This window comes from Eucalyptus grandis, chromosome 2, assembly GCF_016545825.1.
Source record: "Eucalyptus grandis isolate ANBG69807.140 chromosome 2, ASM1654582v1, whole genome shotgun sequence".
Lineage (NCBI taxonomy): Eukaryota > Viridiplantae > Streptophyta > Magnoliopsida > Myrtales > Myrtaceae > Eucalyptus > Eucalyptus grandis.
In genome coordinates this window covers 30,047,086-30,071,042 of record NC_052613.1, presented here as the reverse complement: position 1 = coordinate 30,071,042, position 23,957 = coordinate 30,047,086, and the positions used below count along the sequence as shown (strand labels likewise).

The 23,957-nt window shown below is 36.6% G+C and overlaps 4 long non-coding RNA genes and 1 pseudogene across 10 annotated transcripts; 2 read left to right on the top strand and 3 right to left on the bottom strand.

Annotated features, from left to right (window-relative positions):
- Nucleotides 1-1,631: 1,631 nt before the first annotated feature.
- On the top strand, nucleotides 1,632-4,954 carry LOC104434888 (annotated as a pseudogene).
- A 3,890-nt stretch (nucleotides 4,955-8,844) lies between these two features.
- On the top strand, nucleotides 8,845-12,388 carry LOC108957506. Of its 4 annotated transcripts, none has more exons than XR_005548487.1 (4): nucleotides 8,845-9,148; nucleotides 9,696-10,014; nucleotides 10,665-11,497; nucleotides 11,973-12,388. It is a non-coding gene; the product is annotated as an uncharacterized LOC108957506 (long non-coding RNA). The 4 variants fall into 4 exon arrangements; XR_005548485.1 differs by having other exon boundaries at nucleotides 8,846-9,119; nucleotides 9,649-10,014; XR_005548486.1 differs by having other exon boundaries at nucleotides 8,846-9,148; nucleotides 9,649-10,014.
- A 1,352-nt stretch (nucleotides 12,389-13,740) lies between these two features.
- Nucleotides 13,741-18,507, bottom strand: LOC108954925. Of its 4 annotated transcripts, none has more exons than XR_005548634.1 (4): nucleotides 16,660-18,507; nucleotides 16,435-16,581; nucleotides 15,054-15,655; nucleotides 13,741-14,721 (listed from the first exon to the last, which is right to left on the bottom strand). It is a non-coding gene; the product is annotated as an uncharacterized LOC108954925 (long non-coding RNA). The 4 variants fall into 4 exon arrangements; XR_005548635.1 differs by having other exon boundaries at nucleotides 13,741-14,394; nucleotides 16,341-16,567; nucleotides 16,660-18,506; XR_001980962.2 differs by having other exon boundaries at nucleotides 16,341-16,567; nucleotides 16,660-18,505.
- A 92-nt stretch (nucleotides 18,508-18,599) lies between these two features.
- Nucleotides 18,600-19,604, bottom strand: LOC120290889. The gene is made up of 2 exons (XR_005548636.1): nucleotides 19,087-19,604; nucleotides 18,600-19,054 (listed from the first exon to the last, which is right to left on the bottom strand). It is a non-coding gene; the product is annotated as an uncharacterized LOC120290889 (long non-coding RNA).
- A 1,075-nt stretch (nucleotides 19,605-20,679) lies between these two features.
- LOC120290307 lies at nucleotides 20,680-21,437 on the bottom strand. Its single transcript, XR_005548204.1, has 2 exons — nucleotides 21,101-21,437; nucleotides 20,680-21,012 (listed from the first exon to the last, which is right to left on the bottom strand). It is a non-coding gene; the product is annotated as an uncharacterized LOC120290307 (long non-coding RNA).
- Nucleotides 21,438-23,957: the final 2,520 nt, after the last annotated feature.

The following is a 23,957-nucleotide window of genomic DNA, read 5'->3' as shown; positions in this document are numbered from 1 at the left end:
CTTTTGTCAATTACTTCCACAATTTTCAAGATCCAAAATGACATATTGGAACTCTTTGGTCAATGAAGAAGTTGATTTCTTTTTTGGATTATGTACAAAATACGTATATTTCTCAAATACTTGGAGAGTATAGCAGATCATTGAAGTGTGGAACTTAGCAATTCAGCATCATTGAAAGGCTTTTGTGTAAATGAAGGCTTCTTTGATTTCTTTGTGTTTATTTTTCATTTTTCATGACAATCCATGTCAAAAACTATTATGGTGCTGAAGAGGCTTCTTGGATTCCATGTTATAGATGTCACAAATCGGAGTTTATATAACTTGAGATTAAAAAAAAAAAAAAAAATAGTAAAGCTACTTTGCTGTTTGTAAGAAAAATTACCCAAACAGTCATAAATTTATTGTATATATACTAATTCAAATCAAAAAAATTTCTAATTTTGTTGATTTAGTCCTAAATCCTTGCGAAAATTTTCAACAAAGTCATTCTTGTTAATTTTCGTCATGAATTGTTAACGTGGCGGTTGAATCACCGTCAACAGTTTTACGTGACACGCTACAATGTCAATAATTTTCAGTGAAAATTGGCTAGAATAATTATATTAATTTTTTTTAGCAAAGATTTCGATTTAATTTAGTACAATTAATAAGTTTATAACCGAATTGATATATATATATTTATATAATTAATTGTAACCTACAGCCATTTTGTTAAATAACGCTTGGCTTGATGTATCACGTCGACGGTATACTTGTAAGTCTCGTGGAAAATACTTGCTCTTCTTCAATACTTACTCAGACCCAACCCAAGGGTGTCGAATGAAACCTGGAAAACTTATGAGGGGGGCAGAAATAGAGCTTCCAACAAAATTCAGGTGCAAAAACGGAATTTTTGAAAGAATTGAAAAAAATATGGCTCCAATCTCTCCCATTCTCCAGCTGGTAAAAAAGCATAGCAAAAAACATTAGTCCTGCCATCGCTGGCATGGTTTTTCTTCGAAGAGAGCGCTTCGAGCGCGCTCTCTCGAGAGAGACTACGGATCGATTCGATTCCTACCCTTGCATCATCAATCGATCGATTCGAATTGCGTCGAACAGGTTGAGATTCCATGGAGCCTCGGGGGTTGGAGGAGGCAGAGAAATCTCGGATTAGTGAGCTTGGCTCTCGAGTTCGGCTTCGACAAGCAGTCCTCCAGCAAGTGCCTGGGACTGTCTTGTTTCCCTCTACGGTAACTTCAATCGTTACTTTGTCACCCATTTTTTTTTTATGCTGATTAGCGTTTGCAGAGGTTAGTTTGTGTAGGTATTTCATCGTCCACCACGACGGTGGTGATGATGGCTAGGGAATAGTCTGCTCTAGGTTTGAATAGATTGGAGCGGGTTTGGTGAAGTAGTCTTATCTCTGATGATAACTGGGCATGCGGCAAAGTTTTTCTTGCTTATTGGCCAAAATGCGCAGTATCTGGTCACTAGGGAATGACAGCAAATAGTCAATGTATTGGTATTATGCACAGTTGCAAATGAATTTATATAGAAATGAAGCACTTCTGCTAATGGATTTTTCATTTTGACTTTTAATTCCAAATTGCCGAAGAGTGTACTGATTGAGCCTCCAAGTGGCGATACTGGCATTGCCTTTGGCATTCATGGCAGCAACAAAGGCCTACAGGCTAATCATTACAATGCCAGCATCTATGAGTTTGGAAAGAAGGATCATCCTCCATGCTTTTGGAGCTGGGTCGGTCCTAACCAATCCTGCCAAGGCCGTGAAGGGGGCTATTCAGAAGGCAGAGGAGATAATGTCAAAGAAACCTAACTCTTACATTCTTCAGCAGTTCGAGAATCCTGCTAACCCAAAGATACATGAGTAGTCAATTGTCATGTCTTGTTGGTTGTATATGCAGGTGATGACACGAACTTGAGCTTAGCTATCATTGTTCTGTTTAGATACATTATGAAACAATTGGACCAGAGATATGGAAAGGCTCGGGCGGCAAAATAGATGCCTTTGTTTCTGGGATAGGAACTGGTGGTTCTATAACTGGTGCTGGAAAGTTTTTGAAAGAGTGAAACCCTGACATAAAGGCAGATTGTTTTTATGATATTGTTTGTCACGTGTTGAACTCAGACAAAATAATGTCAATTTTATGTGATTATCAATTATGGATGCCTTGAATAAAAAACCCTGTGCCTGAACATTCTTTTTGTGTTAAGAGCGCTGCATCAGCTGCATGTTATTCTGCATGTTATTCTTTTTCTATAAGATCTCAAATTTTCATCTACTCCATAGTGTGAACTCTGCAACATTTCCATGTGATTCCTTTGGCACAACAAAACCTTGCAAAGACATAAATACAAATCAATCAAAATCGTAAGTAAAGACACAGAAAAAAAAATCAATATTGATAATACTCCATGAAGCATGCCATTTTGCTCATCTAAAAGCTCCTAAATTTTTTGACAACATAGTTCAAAAATTCAATGTACATAAAAAGGAGCTTGCATTAAAATTATGATAAAAAAAGTTATTTATCAATAAGCCAACAAAAAACCTTGCTTGACTTCTCAACCGTTGGATCCATTGCAAGTGCGATACCACCAACTTTATTTATCGATCATAATCTCCGCATTAAGACCAACCATATCTGAAAAAAAGGAAAAGATTAAATAAAATATTCACTTATCAAATATACAAAAAAAAATTACAATATATAAAGATATAAACATTACTTACCCAACTCAAATTGTTCGGCGTTCTCAATACACTCTTCAACATCAAGCGGTACACGAGCGGCTCTCAACCAATCTTGAGTGCAAATCAAAGCTTCCACTACTTTTGGAGTTAAAGAACTCCGAAAGCCATCAAGCACACGACCCGATGTACTAAAAGTTGATTATGAAGCAACGGTAGTTACAGGAATTGACAAAATATCTCGAGCCATCAAGGAAATGATCTTATATTTTGAGCCATTAGTCTTCTACCAAATCAAAATGTCAATACCAAGATCCTTTTCATTTTTTTCTTGAAGATACTCATCAAGCTCGGACTTGTTGCCATCGCTCCCTTGTTCATTCGAGTAGAAAAACCCCTCTAGTCTAAGTTCTTTACTGGTTCTCTTTTATTTGTCAGCTCTATGGTGTTGAACCTGTTGAAAGCCCCTAGATAATTAAATATGGACGGTTAAAATCCCTGTTCGTACTACAGTAATTCCAGATCTAACCATGTATTATCAAGGGTCGGAGGCAAGCCTGGTTAGTTCCCTTGAACATGTTATACCTCTCGCAATTATTAAATCTCCATGCACAATCTAGTTTATCATCCAATTTTGTTTCATTAAGATTGGTCAATGACTCACGAGAGATTGATATGATGGGGTCTCTTTTTTAGTCCTTATAGTTTAAGGCTCATTGTTTCGCATCATTGCATGGGAAGAGAGAGAAGCGGTCTTCGCAGAAAGCTGAAACATGAGATGATAAATTGTTGATATAAATAGGCTGATCAAAAAAGAAAAGAACCGCAATTCTTTCAAATAAAGATGGGCTTAATTATAAAAGGTATGACTCCCGAGATTTACTGTATGGTGCATTGCCAATATTTCTAAAAGAAGTTCTGGATTTGAAGTGGTGTTCTCATTTCCATATTTCAATTGCAGCACTATTGTGATATGTCAAAGGTGCTTCTTGATTTAAGACATTATAACTTCTGGGGCATGTGACTTTAGAGCGGGTTCTATTAACTTCAAAATTTCTAAAGGTGTCGTCTACATCCATCTCTGCCGCATCTATGGCCTTATTAAACGGTTTTGGAGTGAGTAAATATTTGGACCTCTCTCTCTCTCGAGTTGTTTGAAAAACAAGCACTAATCTCTCTTGGATATTACAGTTGCAGATTTAATCTTTTCTGGTTTTAATGATTTACGTTGTCTCATAGATTGCTGCTGACTGGTTCTGGTAGGTCCTTACAAGATTCAAGGGATAGGTGCTGGTTTCATTCCAGGTGTCTTGGAAGTTGACCTTATTGATGAAGTAATTCAAGTAAGAATTCTTCTCTTGATTTATTAATTTCTACGAAAAGTAAACCTTTTATGGTGACAGCAGGCTTTTGAAGAGATGTGATTGGCTCTTTTACACGTCACTGAGAGCTTTAGTCATTCTTACATCAGGTAGAACCTCTATGTTTGATTTCTCATCTGCTATTGGTCACTGGATATGAAAACAATTTGACTTAGGATGTTCCTGAGGTTTAGATGTATTTCCTAAATCAAGCAATTGCAAACGAATGCCATCGCAATGCCGGCCTCCACAAATGTGTTTTTACTAGGTTACGGTTTTATGTAGATGTTGATGTATTGTTGTAATTGTTATTTTGCAATGGGTACTTGAGAAATGTAACAGACAATAATCATATTCATATTCAAAACGTGGATAACAGGCTGCAATCTCATAGTGTAAGCTTTCCAATATTCCTCCTTGACTATCTAAAGATCATACACAGTCAGACAATTATGTTGGTTGAACAAAGTAACCCTTATCTCTGATGATAACTGGGCACACTGCAAAGTTTTTCTTGCTTATTGGCCAAAATGCGCAGTATTCGACCATTAGGGAATGACGTGATTGCTTGTGTTGCGTGGATAGTTTGTAAATTGATTGATTGCACATTGCTGATATGGAGGTTTGTTGCGGTTAGTCGCTATTCTGATGAAGGCTATAGAATAGTCTACTTTGGATTTGAATGGACTTGAGCTGGTTAAATCTAGTTGACTGAGCTTAATCTTGTCCTTGTTTGGCAGGGTAGTCCTATTGACTGGTGAGCTGTCTAGCTTATTTCTAACTCATTGCGAATTACATATGGTGTCTTGCAATATTACTAATATCGTGTCTCACTGAACTAAGTGCAAATTACGTATTATAGATTGTATTTATATGATCTCTTGTTTGCCATGGAACTTGCAAAGCCATCTCTTTCTTTTGGTTTTCTTAAGGTGACCAAGGTGGAGAGTTTTATCATTGTGGAGCACTGTGGCTATGACTTCCTAGCAAAACTTGCCGAAACCATGCAAGATTCTAAGGATTGGGATGATTTGCAAGCTTCGGAATCAGAAGCTCGTGGAGTTTTGACTGCTATGTTTGGCCAAGACATCTGGAATGGCGGTGAATGCAATGTTATACATGATGTTGACATTTATAGAAGATTCTCCACGGCCTGAGGAAAACCAAACTTTTGTTGACGTGGATTCCTCTATTGATAGTGAAGACGAAGACAATATATATATTTGGCGGTTAAATGGGTAGGAAATCTACATGATATATTCCTGACCAAAGCAGTACTCCAAGCAATTCATCCACTCAACTTCTGGCCGAATGATGTTTAGCATCCATGTTATGCTTCTCCCATGGACGTAGATAATACTGCCAAGCCACTTAAGTCAGTGTGTCACAGTTCTTTTTTCTTATAATCTGTTCTCTCCTTGATCGTTTTCAATTTGCTTGTGATTCTGCATACAGCAAAGGACCTACATAATGTACATGCACAAAGGCATTTAGTAAATTGCTTATGGGGCCTCTCATCCAATCAAATGTCCAATAGACACTCATAACTTTTGCCAATTACTTCCACAATCTTCAAGACCCAAAATGAGATATTAGAATTCTTTAGTCAATAAAGAAGTTGATTTTAGTTTTGGATGATGTACAAATACCAATATTTCTCAAATACTTTGAGAGTATAGTAGATCATTAAAGTGTTGAACTTAGCAACCTAGCGTCATTGATGGGAATGTTTTGCGTAAATGAAGGCTTGTGATTTTTTTGTGCACATTTTTCATTTTCCATGACAATCTAGGTCAGAAACTATTACGGTGTTGAAGAGGCTTATTTTTGTTGAAGGACTGTAAGAGCACTATCACCCAAGGTTCAATATCGTCAGTTTCATCAGTTTCAAATAAAAGACATTGCTCTTGGATTTCGACATCCAACCACAGGACTCTGAGTTATGAAGAATTGCAACCTTTGGATGACATAGAATTGACAAATGTTGTCATATTTGGAAAGAAGGCATTTCAACCAATGCAGCATCAGGTTTGTAAAGCTTCTGTAGCCAAGTCAGATTGCTTTATTCTTATGCCCACTGGAGGTGGTAAACGTTTACGTTACAAGGTTAGTGAATGTTAACATTGTCTTAGTTGTATAATGATTGTATGTAGAAGAAAGTGGAGACAATGTGTAGAGCACAACCCCCGTGCGCTTTGCTTAATGGTTCCACCAACTAAATGTAAAAGGGTGGACCTATATGTCAAGATTTAAGCTTTAACATGATCTTCTAATCTGCTTTGTTTCGCACTGTTAAGAAGGTTGTGAACTTAAGGAAGAAAATATTTTTCAAATGAATATTAACGGTTAGGAAGTGATTTTGGTACATAACCATGGGTTCCAATGTATGGCACTAGAGAAAATTAGAAAAGATAGGACATACTCGTTTTGCCTCCACTTTCTAGCATTTAAAAATTATACTATGCTTCTAGGACTTTCTAATCACTTATTGGAAAATTGATGTTGTTTACGCATGTAACTGTTGTGCTTAGCTCAACCTCGCGCTCTAACTTGGGTTTTGAGCATGAGTTTTATTAGATTGGGTTAAATATGAAGGTATTTTAGTAATATGAATCGGATTGGGTATGAGTTGGATAGTGGTTGGATTGGGTATGGGTCATTAAACTTGCATTTTGTGGAAATGGGTTGAAACATGATCTATTTGGGTTAGACTATTTTCGATTTAATTCAATCCGACGTAGGAGTAAGCAAATTTGGGAGTAAATTCACATTAGCTGATCATCAAGCTATTATTTCATGCAAAGAATCAAATGCTCTCTAAGGCTACGTTTGGTTGTCCGGATTTCTAATCGAGATAGAATTGATAGAATAAGATATGAAATCTTGGGATTTTTTTATATCCTATCAATTGTTTAGTGAATTACAGTATTAAAGTCGGATATATTTACATTATATCATGTACATTTTTTTTTATATAAACGGTATATCATTATAAATGAACCTAAATGTTCATAAACGGAGATGGTGAAAATCTTTCGTAACACTATTCCTTAATTTATTTTATTTTATTTTATTTTTTATATTATTTTTCCCCTTTCATCATTCTTTAATAAAATTTCATCAAATAGTAAACTGTACTAACATACCTAAAATACAAAAATACCTAAAATATATAATAAATATTAATATTTAATTTATAGATTGAATGTTTATTATAAGATAGAATTAAAGTTGAATATATAAATTAAAATAAGATTAATTAAAAATAAATATTAATTTTTAATTTTTAATTTCTTAAATAAGAATTCAAATATTATTTATGTTAGAATATAATTTCAATTTTGTTAATTTAATAAATTTGTTATTCGAAAAAATAACTTTCTTATTATGGACATTAGAAATCTTATCCACCTTTATCATACATTTCTCATGGGATAATTTTATCCTGTCTATATCTCTATTATATCCGACTTTATCATATCCTAAGCGAGCACCAAATGTAGGATAGGATAAATCATATCTTATCCTGAATTTTATCCCAATTGCAAACACTGCCTAAGCATACACCACCTTTATACATAGAGAAAAACGCAAAGAAAGAAAGAAAGAAAGCTATGGCATACCTTTTTAATTAGAACAATCATACTCTTTGAAACCCAAGGCCACCTAAAGATTGGCGGATTCATTTGAACGGTCAATAGTGACCACATGAGAAGGCAAAACAAATCGGATCCATCTAATTTATCGTGATCTTTCTTTAGTATCCATAATTTTCTAATTAATAATAATTTACTAATTGACATATTTTTTCTTTTGTTACTTAAAATTTCATGTATCTTATGATTTGGAATATATAACCAAAAAAAAAAAAAAAAAACAATCAAAGATGACTGTCTAAGTTTATGATAATTTTTTTCTTAAATTGTTAGTAAATTGCTTAATAGATTGTAATTTTCCTATGGCGTACGTTGTTGTTCACCGTGGTAATTTATTTGTAAAATATCCTTGGATAACTTTTCTTTGGAGAGTGTAAACTTTTTTTTTTTTTGACGTCATAAATCCTCTAAGCCTATGGTTCACGATATTCCATAAAAATAGTAGTCTACTTATTAAAAGTGAACTTCTTGTGCGTACTTCAGTAAAATATTAAATTGATTGCAATTTTATTTATACTTTGTAAAATTTTGCAACCTATATGTCAATAATTTTCTTTACTTGTCATAATGTTTCTCGAGCAAATATATTTGATCACATTTGCATCTATAACTTTTCTTTAATGTTTGAAAGTTACGATAGAAAATTGAATTTGCAAACAGGTTGACGGATTACGTTTTTGCCCTCTTTATCCAACTATCCACGTTGAATGCAGAATTGATCCCATAAAATAGAGTTTTAAATTATGAAATTTCCATTACAATCTTGATGTTTTGGGCACAATAGAGTAGTTTTTTTTTTTTTTTGCCAAACAATAAAGTAATGTTGGAAACTCTTTTTTCCAAATTTTTTGAAAATCATCCCATTGAAATATGTATATCAATATATATATATAAAGGTAAAAATGTAAATTAAAGAAAAAGATATTACTTTGCCGATTATTTGTTTAGCAGATAAAACAGCAACAGAAAAGAAATTTGAGATACATCTCGCAAATCTAAAACTTTAAGAACCACATGCAAGTCTCGTGTTTGCAAGGTAGCCTTCACACCAAACGAACCCAGGGGCAAAAATAGAACTTAAACAAACTTCAGGGGCGAAAACGGAATTGTCAAAGAAAGAACTGAAAAATATGGCTCCAGCCTCTGCCATTCTCCGGCGTATAAAAAATGGAAAATGAAAAACATCAATCCTGCCATCGCTGGCAAGGTTCTCGAACGAGAGCACATCGAGTACGCTCGAATTCGATTCGAGACTACGGATCGATTCGATTCCGACTCGGGCATCATCGATCGTTCGAATCGCTTCGAACGGGTTGAGATTCCATGGAGGGAGCGGGGCTCGGGGAGGAGAAAGCTCGGTTGCTGAGCTCGGGCTCTCGAGTTCGGCTTCGACGAGCAGTCCACCAACAGGTGCTCGGACCGTCTCGTTTTCCTCTACGGTAACTCGAATCGTTATCCCGTAGCGCGTTTTTATGCTAATTAGCGTTGGCGGAGATGATGGAGGTAGCTCTCGTCCACACGATGATGATGGCGGTAGAATAGTCTTGCTCTAATTGCTCGTGTTGCGCGGATAATTTGTGCATTTGAATGAACGTGCGTATTCCTAATTAAGGAGATTCATTGCAGTTAGTCTCTGTTGTGATGATGGCTATGTAATAGTAAGTCTACTTTGGATTTGAATGGGACCGGAGTTTGGTTCATTGAGCGTTAATCTCATCCCCTGTTTCTTTGTGGGTTTGGCGGAGTAGTCCTATTGACAAGCGAACCGTCTGGCTTTTTCTGAACTCACTGCAAATTGCTTATGGGTGTCTTGCAATAATACTAATATCGTGTCTCACTAAACTAAATGTAGATTATGTATTGTAGATTGTATTTATTTGATCTCTTTTTTGCCATGGGTCTTGCAAAATTATCTCTTTCTTCTTTTGGTTCTCTTAAGGTGATGAAGGTCAAGAGTTTATCACTGTGGCAATGTCTTCCTAGCAGAACTTGCCGAAACCATGCAAGACTCCGAGGATTGGGATGATTTGCAAGCTGTGGAATCAGAAGCTTGTGGAGTTTTGACTGATATGTTTGGCCAATATATCCGTAATGACGGTGAATGCAATGTTATACAAGATGTCGATATTATAGAAGATTCTCCACAGCCTGTGAAAAATCAAACCTTCCTTGAGGTGGATTCCTCTACTGACAGTGAAGACGAAGATGATGTTTTGGGCAGTAAAACGGGTAGGATATCCTCATGCTATGTTCCTGACCAAAGCAGAACTCTCAAATTGTGGCCAGATGATCTTTAGAATCCACGGTATGCTTCTTCCATGGACATAGACAATGCTGCCAAACCACTTAAATCAGTGTTTCACTGTTCTTTTCTCTTATAATTTTTTTCTCTGCTTGATCGTTTCCAATTTGCTTGTGATTCTGCATGCAGCACAGGACCAATGAAATGTACATGTCCAAAAGCATTTAGTAAATTGCTTATGGGGCCTCTCATCCAATCAAATGTCCAATAGACAGTCATAACTTTTGCCAATTGCTTCCACACTCTTCAAGATCCAAAATGACATATTAGAACACTTTGGTCAATAAAGAAGTTGATTTCAGTTTTGGATGATGTACAAATACCTATATTTCTCAAATACTTTGAGAGTATAGCAGATCATCAAAGTGTGGATTAGCAATCCAGCATCATTGAAAGGAATGTTTTATGTAAACGAAAGCTTGTGATTTATGCTGAGCATTATGACTGTCAAATTAATGATCTCCATATCTGCCTCGCCTGCCTTTTCAGAAAAGATAAACCATCGTGCAAGCTATTGTGTGTAACTCCTGAAAGGATTGTGGGAAATCCATCATTTCTTGAGATATTGACATAGAAAGGCATTGTTTCTGATGCATCATAACTTCTAAAAGGTTCTTTGTAAATATTTTAAATTTGACCATCATGCATTGCAGGCACTACTAGCTGGTTTTGTTATTGATGAGGCACATTGCATGAGGTATGTGTAATCTTTGGCATGCCATGGTACATGAAGAAAGATCATGGTAGAATCACTTCAGAAGGAATAATTATTTGTGATGTCATTGCAAAACTGTTGTCCCTGTTCCGGATAAATATAAGCAAGTTAACTTTTATATATGCTAACTTAAACTCTTTTTCCAAACTCTTCTGCATTTTTCTGTGTTTCTCAGTGTTATGCTAGACCTACTGAAGCCCAGAACCTTGTGAAGAATTCAATGTTCCATGTTTGATGAAAAGATTTAGGTTCCGTCGTTTGGGAACACTTAGCAGCACATCATTCATTATATTGAGTAAAGAGGACACAACTTAAATAAGCTCCAATGGAAATTACTTCCTAGACTAATTGGAACCGGCATAAGCTTGGATAAGGATCCAATCTCCTCTCTATGTTTGGCATGATACTCAGTCTCTTAAGGTGGTTCTTGTGTCCCTATTTATTCTATTAATGCTTATACTTAACGTTAACAACTTGAGAAAGGCAAAGGTTCAACCATGTGATCATTGATTGTGTTTCTTACAAGGTCTTAAATGGATTTGCTCTGCCAGTTTGATCTCATGAAAGGAACGTACTGCTGGTTTGAGCTTTTCTTGTACATTTGACTGGTTAACGTTGAAAGCTCATTGGTTGTCACTTTCGTGGTTGTCATTATTGTAGTCTATGGGGACATTTCGTCCAGATTATAGGGGACTGGCATGTCTCAAGCAGAACTTTCCGTATGTCCCAGTGATGGCTTTAACTGCAACTACCACTCAGTCAGTTCGTAAGGTACTAGAATTACATAATTGCCTGATTATGTTGAAATAATCTGTCTATTCTGATTAAATTATACATCCATTACAGGAAATCCTAAAAGCTGTTGGGGTTCCCCATGCTCTTGTTCTTGAGACAAGCTTTGACAGACTAAATCTAAAATATGAGGTCATAGCTAAGACCAAGGAACCACTGAAGTGGCATGGAGAGCTGCTAAAGAATCGTTTTGCTAATTTTTGTGGCATGGTGTATGGCCTTTTGAAGAGTGAATGTGTTGATGTTATAAAATACTTGAATGAGAAGTGCCGTATAAAGATGGTGTACAATCATGCTGGATTAGTAGCCCGTCAAAGAGTAGCTGTTATAAAAAAATTGGCATACTGGAGTGGTCCAGATTGTATGTGCTACCATTGCCTTTGGGATGGGAATAGACAAACCTGATGCTGGAAGTTGAAATGGACTTTGGTTTTGCCTATTTCTTACATTTTAGGAGTGGATTAAACTTTCGTGGTGGAATGGCCCAGAGAAGCAGAGGAAGAGGAGGCTGGCCGGATACAAGCTTTATTTGGTCGAGGGCAAGTTCAAGGCTTGTATCAAATGAGGGTTCCGATGATTGAAGCGAAAGTGCTCGAACATCATGCGTCAATTTTAATATGTAGAAATTACAGAATATCATGCTCATCGTCATCGAGAGAGAAAAGGGTGGGATTAGTCGAGAGGAAACAGAGAGATTTCTTATGTTTATCAGGTTTTCATCTTTATATGCATCTAATGGTAATTAAGTATTCAGAAGAGTGCCACAATGTTTAATCTTTCCGATATTACATTTGTTTGAATCATTGTTTCATTCATCGATCTCCAGCATTCAAAACATAGGAAAATGAGACGACTCATATTTGATATTCATATATATTTATATTTGCCGAAACGTTTTTTCTTTTCTCTGAATTTCCTTACTTTTGATTTATCTGCAACATGATTATGCATTCGTTGCATTCCCATGCAAAGTAAAAATTGTCTAACCTACTAATTTATTCTCTTTTCAGTAAGCTCTTTACTCAAAAACATGATGCTGATTGCAATATAAGAAGAGATTGCTTTCATTGGTAGGAGTTGACGTTTAGAACTTTTTTTTAGGCTAAATGCTGCTTAAGCCTCCGTTTTGGGGGTTCTTTAACGCCCTAATTTCCTCAATTTGTCTATTTCAATTCCTCTACGTTATATGATTCATCATTTGGCATATATTTTAACATGCAGTTCGCAGGTGTTAAATAAATCGAAAGGCCTTCAATATTTCCATTCTGATTTGAGTGATAGCTTTTGTATTTCTGGTGCCATCCCATCAAGCCTGGAGTGTAAAAAAAATTGAGGAGAACCAAAGAACCTTCTCTTGTCTTTTGGAAACTTTCGTCGTTATTGTTTATTAATAAGACGTCAATGTAATATGGGATGGAACTATCATAAACAAGCTCATACCAAATTGTTAGCATGTAACCAAAGTAGAAGAGAAAAAGGGGAAAGACCCGTGAACAGCACCAAATGGTTCAATCAGTTTAACACATTCATCTAATCATTTGATCGACTCACGTTCCAACTTCAAATCAATTTGATCGATAAGGTCGTGACTAATGTTGTATAAGTAGTCAAACACAAAGCCATTACCCTTTGAATTAAATGCCTAGGCACTCTGGTTGAGCAATTAAATAATAAATTATATAGTCAATAATTTACTTTATTTGTGAATCTTCTCGTGTTATTTTTAATTAATATTCTGAAAATTAGATTATTTCATGTCTGGTATGTTTAACTAGTGTTTTGACTCTTTAACATGACCTGCATTTTATATGAGTTAGTACTTAAAGATTCAAACTTAGCTTAACAAGTTACTCGGCCTTGTCTTCAGCTCCGGAAAGTATTGACTCAAAGTTCAGCGGAAAATGAGCGAATCAGACTCTATGATGTGAGTAGCTTTTAACTACTAAAGTTCCACCATTGTAATGTAGTACAATAAAGAGGAACATCTAAGAGTGGCTCCAAAGAAATTGCTTCGATTGAAACTTGAATGCATAACCTATGACCACAATTTGGTGTAGTATAGTCCGAGTACTAAGCAATTAGATGACCCCTTTAGTGTTTCTGTCCAAACCAAATGAGTATAAATATTGGGAGGGGCTACTTTCACCCTTCCAGAGATTATTCTTGACATTTTTATCCATCTTCAACTGTAGCCAACACCAAAGAAAATTTGATTCCAGGTATGGAAATTGTACGGCTGTGTATACTCTGCTTTATAGATTCATGCTTAAAGGAATCGAGTTTGAGATTATACACTTACAAGTGATTGCAAAATGCCAATACATGAACTTCCCAAGTCCGAGAGATGATTGTACATTGACAAACACTTTTATTTTGTGCTCAAAATTCTTCCAAATGAGAAACTACTGTCTTTTGGGAATTTTTCCGCTGAAAATCTTGCCTGCAATTGATAGATTATTTGCTGATTCCATGACATTTGCTTTTTCCATGAAGAAGTCTCTCACATTGACAAAATCGTAGCTTGAAGTGGATATCTAAATAGTAATCTTTTTGATAAACCTCACTTCATGCTTAACTTCACGTACAGAACCACCTGCACATATGCGGTCTTCTTGCAAGCATTTTGAAATTCGGTGTTTGCTAAATAATAGCACGATTTCAAAGCTTGCAAAGGACAACTACACATTATAAGAGGTCCCTTTATATTATGAATCATAAGAAGAATATCAACAACATGGAGCACATTATAAGCACCAATGGCGAAGAACTTTGGAACGCCTTTCCATAACGTCTCATGACATATCTCATTCCTGCCCACATCTCCTTCCTGTGATGTTTGGGGATGCTATCTGAATTTTATGAAATAAGAGTTGAATCTACACAAGAAGGATAGGATTTACTAATTATCAATGAATGAAGATAACTAAGATCGGAGCATCACAATATACACCATGAAAGATAAGGTGCAAATGCACAAAGCATCATTTGCCCCAATTGCAGTTGGACAACAATGAACAAAAACCTCATCAGCTGGCCAATGAAAAAGAAAACAACAGGCTTTGGAGACGAAAGCAACTAGCAACACTTTTCTTGTTTGTGGTTAGGAACACAAAGATGAAAGTGCACTTCAGCTTTGGAGACGAAAGCAACTAGCAACACTTTCCTTGTTAATAAAATTATGCTGAGAAGATGAGGTGCTCAGACTGCAGAACAGAAAGATGAATTTGTTACATGGTTATTTCGCAATATCCCATCAACAAAATCAGCGGTACAATAAAATTTGCTAGGAGGTGAATTTCAACTTTACAAAGTCGACGTCGCATGAGAACTGAGCTTATCAAATTGAAAAAAAAAAAAATCAGAATCCTATATGACAACATTCAATGGATAGTATCGCATTGATAAACTGATAGAAATGGAGGAGATTGTCCTCATGCATACTTGCTTACTGATTTTCAGGTGAAATTCCATAGCTCATATAGTATAAGCACACAGGTTATTTTTTCATTGTTATGGTATGACTAGTAGTGCATACCTCCCTCTGCAGAGCCTCACTGAGTTCAGGTGTGATAACATTAGAATGCAATGGCATCAAACACCTCTGCATCAGGATGACATACAAAAGAATCAGCCAGCTACACATTTGATTGACAGAGAGGTTGAACCTCGAGTGCATACAAAAAGCAGACTCAACTGAAATACAACATTTAAATCATTCAAGCATGTGCTGTTGAGATCAGATGAAGTGTTTTGGATCCTCACAAGCATCAAAACTTCCTAAACACACTCCAGTTGGTCCATGAGCCTCTTCAACGTTGGCACAAAAGATGGTCCTCAGCTGTTGCTAGTGCTTCCTTTGCAAAATATATCTTCTTCATTTTGATCAGTCTCTGGCATGGAATTTGAAGTTCCTCAGCCAAGTTAGCCAGACTCAGATTAATCATGTGATAAAACGATTCCATGACAACAATAGGATTAGATGGGATGCAGACTCATTAGCAAGTTCTTGAGCTCCTTGCCCCCGCTTGTTTCACAGAAAGGGCAAAAAATTTGTCCCATTATGCAAAAGATCATCGATAAAGCTCATCAAATTTAAGTCCCAAAGTAAGCCTTGATCATCCTATAGACCAACCAGACCTGTCGTAGAAGCAGTACCAATTTACCTTGCTTGATAATCTTTCAAAATAATAATTTGACTGCAGGTTAAGAATAGGCAGTCTAGAATCATACATGAGAGACTAGCCAAAAATACTCTCCATTTTTTTTTTTTTTTATCACCAACCAGAAATACTTGAACTTTGATTTTTATTTTAGCTCAGTTCCTTATACTTATTGGAATTGATGCTTATGTAGAAGGTTCAAGAGGAACATAAAGGGAACAATAAGAAACTTGAAAGGGTTCATCATGGAAAATCAAAATGTGTTCATCCCCAACGAGGTTATCTGCCATTAGTCAAATTTGACACATAAAAGAACTCACAAAGGAACTCAAAATGGCCAAGGATTTTTTCAAAGAAAATATGAATTTTGAACATAGGGAAAATGGATACTTGCCATAGTTTACAATATTGAGTACCAGAAGATCATCGGCCTCTAGATGAAAAATTCAAATCCCAAGTTTACAGAGAGGGAAACTGTTAATCACTAGGTGATTCTTGTTTACCTATGTTGATATTTTCATTCTTGCCTCACAAGTCGCTAATCTGTTTGCAGTCTACAAAAGCTGCCAATGGAAGGATAAATGAAAAACATTGCTATAACGTAATCAACAGCAAGTATATGTTGGCAAATCCAGAGTCTCCAAAATCAATCAAATAGATACCCGGTGCGGAGCAAATCATTCTTAAAAAATATAGCTTCAAGAAAAGTGTTACTCCATTCTCTCACGCTGGCCATTCAAGGATGGAGAATCTAACTAGATAACCAGTGCCTTCTATTGACATTAGGGTCTATATTTTGATCTTGGCTGAAGCATCATGTCAACTTCTATGACCAACTACCCTTGCTCCTTCAATTAGGTAATACTCGCAATTTAGGGAAGTCAGAACCCTGTCATGGAAAACCTTCTTGTCAAAAGAAGATAGTGATGAAAAGTAGGTCATGAATATTAGAAGAAAAATGATAGTTTACTGCTTATTTACCTCTGTCAAGGAAACATGACTCGTCTCACTGTTGTAATACGGGTATAAGATTCATCACATCATTATCACTGTAGTATAATATTTCAACAGAGAGATCGAGATAGATCTCTTCATAATTTCCAGTGACGCATGTTCTAGATAATTTCAACAGCATTTCCAATGAGTTGCAACCTTGAACATCCAAAAGATCTAAATCCATCTTTTCAAGTCCCTGAAGCTGAGTAAGTTTCTTGCAGTCTTTAATTACTAGAGATTGTAACTTCTCACGTCCCATCAAACTTGGCAAAGCCTCCATTGCCATGCATCTTGTAATATCCAATTTTTCTAAAAACTACACACCGTCAAGACCTCAATTTTCGACTAGATTGTTGCACCTGATGGCCCGTAATTCCTCCAAACACTGTGATTTTGGACAGAGAAGCCTTTTAATGGAATTGCAGTCATATATAAATATGCCCTCCAAGAACTCCAAATCATCATGGGCCTGAATTTCAACTAGGTTATTGCAATGCTTGGCGCATAATCATTTCAGATGGATTAATTGTGAAAGGGCCAATCTTTCAATCAAACTGCATTTTTTTATTCAAAACTCTTCCAAGTACTCGAATCTATTGAGCTTAAGCAATATAAGCTTATCACACTCCTCAATACAGAATTTCAAGGGTCTTGAGGAAATCTCATGGATGTCTTCAACTAGATGGCATGCCTTAAAATGGAGTTTTTCTGGGTGGATTAGGCTAGAAAGCTGTGGCAACCTGGGACTCTGACAAGAGATCAACAGATATGTCAAGCTTGAAGGAAGCTTTGGCAGCAACCGGAGCTTGTCATAGCCCATTAGGCTAAGGCATTGGAGAGAAGAAACATTCCGAATGCTTTCTGGTAGGGTAGATATTGGCACACAAGTGATATAGAGAATCTCAAGTGAAGACAAGTCACCGATTTCACTTGGAATTGCTTTTTCAGACAAGGCATGATAGGAGACTTATAGTGCGCAGATTTTTCAACCTTCCAATAGCACTAGGAAGCTTTTCAATCCCAGAACCACTAATGTCCAAATGTTGCAAATTCAGCAAATCTCAAATTAAGCTAGGGATTTCTCTGAGTGACTCACAACAGCAGGCACTCAGTTTCTCCAGCTTCATCAGAGAACCGATAGACATAGGAATCTCAGTAATATCAGCAAAATCTAACATAAGTTCTTCTAATTTGACAGATTCACCTCTTTTCAGTTCTAACTCATGTAACAATCCGCTCTTGGTCCAGTCCGTTGCCACATTCTTCATCCAAGATCCCAAATTCTCTTGTGGCTCCTAAGATTGCCATGCTCTCCCCAATTTCAACTTGGTGAACCAACCAAACACTGAGACACACGTTCTCCCATCCCGTTTTGATCTTATCTTCTTCGCTTTCCCCTCCTCCTCTGCAATAAACACACTAAGTTATAGCTACTACCAATAGCTTCCTTCCTTTCCAAACAACTCAAATAGCCATTTTCACGTGAACCACCGATTCTTTCTTTGTCATTTAACACCACATTCAAAGAGAAACCTCAAATCAAGACGGTGTCAGATAATCAATGCCACTAGCTTTTATTGCAGGAAGAACTTGAAAGAAGAATAGAAAAAACTCTTTTTTCTACATCAATTCTCATTCAAGAAATAGAGCCCACATAAACTCCATCCACACTAGAGACTCAAACAAACTTTTGATAGAGAATTGCATAAAACAACTCTATACTTCACTTTAGAACCCAGTGCTTGATCAGACTGACATAAGTGTACAAGAACAAATCCATAGAGAGAGAGAGAGAGAGAGAGAGAGAGAGAGAGAGAGAGAGAGAGAGAGAGAGAGACTGGTTTTAGAGGTGGAAACGCTAAAAACAACCGTGGAGGTGCGACTCCGAGCACATGAGCTCCATGCGTCCACCTAAGAGAATCTCGAAGGAGAAAGTAATGCTGCTCTTCAAGAACGAACTAGTCTCTCTACTTGATTTTAGGTATGAAAATGTACATGGCTGTGTCTCTTCTGCTTTTAGATTCATGCTTAAATAAATCAAGTTTGAGATTATACGGCCAAAGTGATTGCAAAATGCCTACATATGAATATTCCGACATAACCAGACCAGAGAGATGATTTTACACTAATGAATGCCATTCTTTTGTGTTCAAAATTCTTCTAAATGGGAAACTACCGTCTTCTTGGAAACCTGTTCATTGAAACTCTTGGCTGCAATTTACAGTTTATTTGTTGATTCCTTGGCATTTGCTTTTTCCAAAAAAAAAGTCTCTCCCAGTCACAAAACTGTAGCTTAAAGTGGACATCTAAATGGTAATCTTGTCAGCAACTCTCATTTTAAGCTTGACTCCACATATAGAACCATCTACACATGGTCTTCCTCCAAGTGATTTGTGATGCGGCCTTTGCTACCTCCAAGCGATTTGTGATGCAGCCTTTGCTAAAGAGTAGCACAATTTCAAAGCTTGCAAAGGACTAATACACCACATGAGAAGAGGTCGCCTTATATCAAGAATCCTTTGGAGAGTAATGACAACACAGAGCCAAAGACAAACGCCAATAGCAAAGAACTCCAGAATGCCTTTCCATACTGACATAGCTCATTCTTGCCCGTATCTCCAACCCATAATGTTTGGGTACTTTCTCCAAGTTTCATCAAATGCAGCTTTAGTCTGCACAAGGAAGATAGCACTAACTAATTATCAATAAATCCAAGATCGTAGCATCAGAATTTACCCCATGAGAGATAAGGTACAAATGCGTAAATATCAATACCAGAGTTGGACCACAATGAACAGAGACTTTATTAGATGGCCGATGAAAAAGAAACCAACAGGCATAAAAGGAGTAAGCAATTAGCAACACTTTTCCTTTTTGTGTTTAGGAACAGAATTGAAATTAATAAAATTATGCTGAAAGGATTAGTGCCTAAACTACATAACAGGAAGATTTATTTGCTACTTGGGTTATATTGCAAGATCCAATTAGTAAAATCAGCAATATGGGATTAGTTTGCCAGGAGGTTTATTTCAACTTTACAAATCCAATGTTGCATACATGAGAACTGATCTCATCAAATCAGAAACCTGTATGACAACATTCAAAGGATATCATCACACAAATAAACTGATATAAATGGAGGAGCCTAGCAATGCATACCTCCCTCTACAGAGCCTCATCAATTCAAGAGTGATACCATTAGAATGCAACCACATCGGACAACTCTACATTAGGGTAACATAAAAAAAAATAAAAAATCAGCAGCTTAGTATTCGATTAAAGGAGAGCTAGAACCTGATGAGCATACAGAAAGCATATTTAATTGAAAAAAATACATTTACAATCATTCAGGGATGTGACGTCGAGATCAGATCAAGTGTTTGAATATTCAGAAGCATCAAAACTTCCTTAGGATTCTCCAGTCAGCCCCAGAGCATCTTCAAGGTTGGCACGCAAGATGATTCTCAGCCGTTGCGATAGCTTCCTCTGCAAAATCCCTTTTCTTTATTTTGATCAGCCTCAGGTATGGAATTTGAAGTTCCTCAACCTAGTTAGCCATGCCCAAATCAGTCATGCAATAAAGCAATTCCATGACAACAATAGGATCAAACAGGATGCAAACTAATTAGCAAATTCTTGAGCTCCTCATCCCAGCTTGTTTCATAGACGGGCAAAAAATTGTCCAATAATGCAAAAGGTCATCGATGCAATTAATTGAATTGAAGTCCCAAAGTAAGCCTAGATCGTTACATAGACCAACCAAACATGTCATAGAAGCAGCACCAGTTTACCTTGCTTGATAATCCTTCAAAACAACAGTTTCACTACTAATAATGTTAAGGTGGTCTACATTCATATATGACAGACTAGCCAAAACTACTTTTAACATTTTTTTTGTCACCAAACAGAAACACTTGAACCTTGAATTTTATTTTAGCTTAGTTCATATTCCGAGAAGTGATGCTCTTCTTAGAAGGTTAATGAGGGACATCAAGGGAACAGTAAGAAACTTGACAGGGGTTTCATGCATTATGGAAAATCGAAAGGTGTTTGTCCCAAACATGATATCTACCATTAGTCAAATTTGACATACAAAAGAACTTACAAAGTAACTCAAAATGGCCAGAGATTTTTTCAAAGAAAATATGAACATTGGACATTGGGAAATTCTAGGCGTAGTATACAATAATGAGTAGCAGAAGTTCATCAGCCTCTATGCCTTCTATTGACATTAGGGTCTGCATTTTGATCTTGGCTAAAGCATCATGTCAGCTTCTACGACCAACTGCCCCACTCCTTCAATTATGTAAGACTAGCAATTTAGGAAAGTACAGAACCCTGTCATAGAAAACCTTCTTGTCAAAAAAAGTGATCAAAAGTAGGTCATGAATCTCAGACGAAAAATGATTGTTCATTGCTTATTTACCTCTATTCAGGAAACATCACTCCATGAATCAAAAGACAGCTCTTGTTCATAATTTCTAAAGATGCGAGTTCCAGATAAGTTTGGTATTGCTTCCAATGAGTCACAACCAGAAATATCCAAATCAATTAAATTCAACTTTTCAAGTCCCTGAAGCTGAGTAAGTTTCTTGCAGTCTCGAACTCTTAGAGATCGTAACTTCTCACATCCCGTCAAATCTGGCAAAGTCTCCATTGATTTGCATCCTGTAAAATCCAACTCTTCTAAGAACTTCGCACCATCAAGACCTTGAATTTCAACTAGATTGTCGCACCCAACAACCACTAATTTCTTCAAACACCATGATCTTGACAAAAGACATTTGGAATTGCAAAAATATATAAAAATATGACCTCCAAGGACTCCAAATTTATAAATCTCGAAATTTCAACTAGACTATTGCAATGCTCAATGTGTAATCGTTTCAGATGAATCAACGGTGAAAGCTCCAATGTTTCAATGGAATTGCACCTTTTTATTGAAAGCTCTTCCAAGTGCTCGAGTCCGTGGAGCGAAAGTAATGTCAGCTTATCCCACTCCTCAAAACAGAGTTTCAATGGTATTGAGGAAAGCTCGCAGATGTCTTCAAGTAAATGGCATACCTCAAGATCGAGTCTTTCTAGGTGGATGAGGCTAAAAAGCTGTGGCAGTCCAAGACTCTGACAAGTGACCCAAAGACATGTTAAGCCCGAAGGAAGCTCTGGCAGCGACCGGAGCTCCTCACAGCCCTTTAGGTCAAGGCATTGGAGAGAAGAAGGAAGCTCTGGCAGCGATCGGAGCTTTACGGCAACCCTCTAGGTCAAGGCTTTGGAGAGAAGAAGGAAGCTTTGGCAAACCCGTTAGGTCAAGCTCAACGACGGGAGCCACATGACCTAGGTCAAGGCTTTGGAGAGAAGAAAGAAGCTTCCAAACGCTTTCACCACATTAGGTCAAAGATCGCGTGTTGAAAGAGAGAAGAAGGAAGCTTGAGGGAAGGCAAGTCACCGATTTCACTTGGAATTGCCCCTTTCGGACGAGAATCGCAGTGAGACTTAGAATCTGCAGATTTTTCAACCCTCCAATAGCACTGGGAAGCTTTTCGATCGCAGAAAAACTCAAGTCAAGATGTTGCAAATTCTGTAAATCCCCAATTGAGCTGGGGATTTCTCTCGTGAATCACACACCCGGCACTCGGTTCTTCAATTTCCTCAAAGAACCAATAGACGAAGGAATTGCTGTAATACCAGAGTAATCTAAAAGAAGTTCTTCTAAATCTTTTAATCCACCCACCTCCTTTGGTAGCTCCTTGAGACCTTTACAGAAACGCAAGTCCAAGGTAACGAGGCTTGTGAGTTTGCCAATAGAAGGGTGGAGACGCTCCAATCCATCACAACCTCTCAATACGAGAATTTTCAACTGCGTGAAAGCTGAGAGATCAGGAGTACATCTTAAATTATAGCAACTTCCAAAGATGCAGAACTTTAAGCCCCTTTGACGCCTAATACAAAAGGAGAATAATCCGTCAAATGAGGAGTTGATTGGCTAAAAAAAAAACAAACCTCAAGATCGCAGAGAGGATGTATTCTTTCCCCAATCTTACCATTAATGGATTCCATCCTTCCCAATCCTCTGTGATTCCTTCCCTGATAACTTCCAATGTGATTCGATAAATTTCAAATGTAGATTCCAAATTGATCCTCCCATAAGAGACCGAATAATTTTGGCAAATGCAAGTTGATCGTCGAAAGAGACGCATCGTTTCCATGACCCCACTCAAGCCATCTCACTTCAGAAAAAACTTGGAATCTCCGCTTGAAGCTGCCCCCAAAAAGTCGTGGAACCAGGGATTTTGGTTTTTTTGTTTAATCTTGGATTTGCACGATTTTTCACTTTGTCGTCTGCAAGTTTTTTCACTTTTTAGTTTTTGCTTTTTTTTTAAATCTTGAATTTGCACGATTACCTTTTTTATCCTTCCCCTATATATGGATATGTAAACTCACATTTATTTTTTTTTTTTGACCTTTTGAAGTTAAACAAATGACGCAAAGATAAAGAAAAAAATAATTATTGCTTTAAAACAACTAAGGCAAATGCACCTCAATGTTTTATCTTTTGCTTCTTCTTCTTTTTCAAAATTTTGTAGCGCATGGATTTTCACTTTCATTTAAGAAGAAATACATAAAAAATCTAGTTTACAACATACAAATGTTTACTTGTAAATTTTTAAATGACTTATGTATAATTTTAAAAGAATTTAACATCAAGAAATTTTTTTGATATACATGAAATCATTTTATAACATACAAATGTTTATTTGTAAATGTTCATTTGACTTCTCTATAATTTTTCAAAAGAATTTGTGAAAGTGTCGATGAGCCATATGTAAGGGCTTGCATGACAAAATTTATGTTTCTTTATTTCTTTTTTTTTTTGTTCCATAGATTATGTTTGGAAACAAAATCCATTTGATAACACAATTTCATTTTTTTATTTTTGGAACACATTTCTATTCCACAAATAAATTTGAAGTAAAAATTAAAAGTTAAAATTTTTAATTTTTCTATTTCTGAAACAAAAGTGAAAAATGAAAGCCTTTTCCATCATTTACTATCGTCATCACTAGTTGCCCACCCACCACTCGCCACAAGATGCTAGCCACCCGTTGTTGGACTTCTTCTCTATAATTTTCAAAAGGACGCTGGCCGCACATTTCATTTTTCTATTTTTGTTTCTATTCCACAAATAAATTTGTCCGCCAAAAGTGAAAAATGAAAGCCAAACACTGGATGTCGGCCACCAAACACTGGATGTCGGTGTCTTGCACCGAAAAAAATAGAAATTT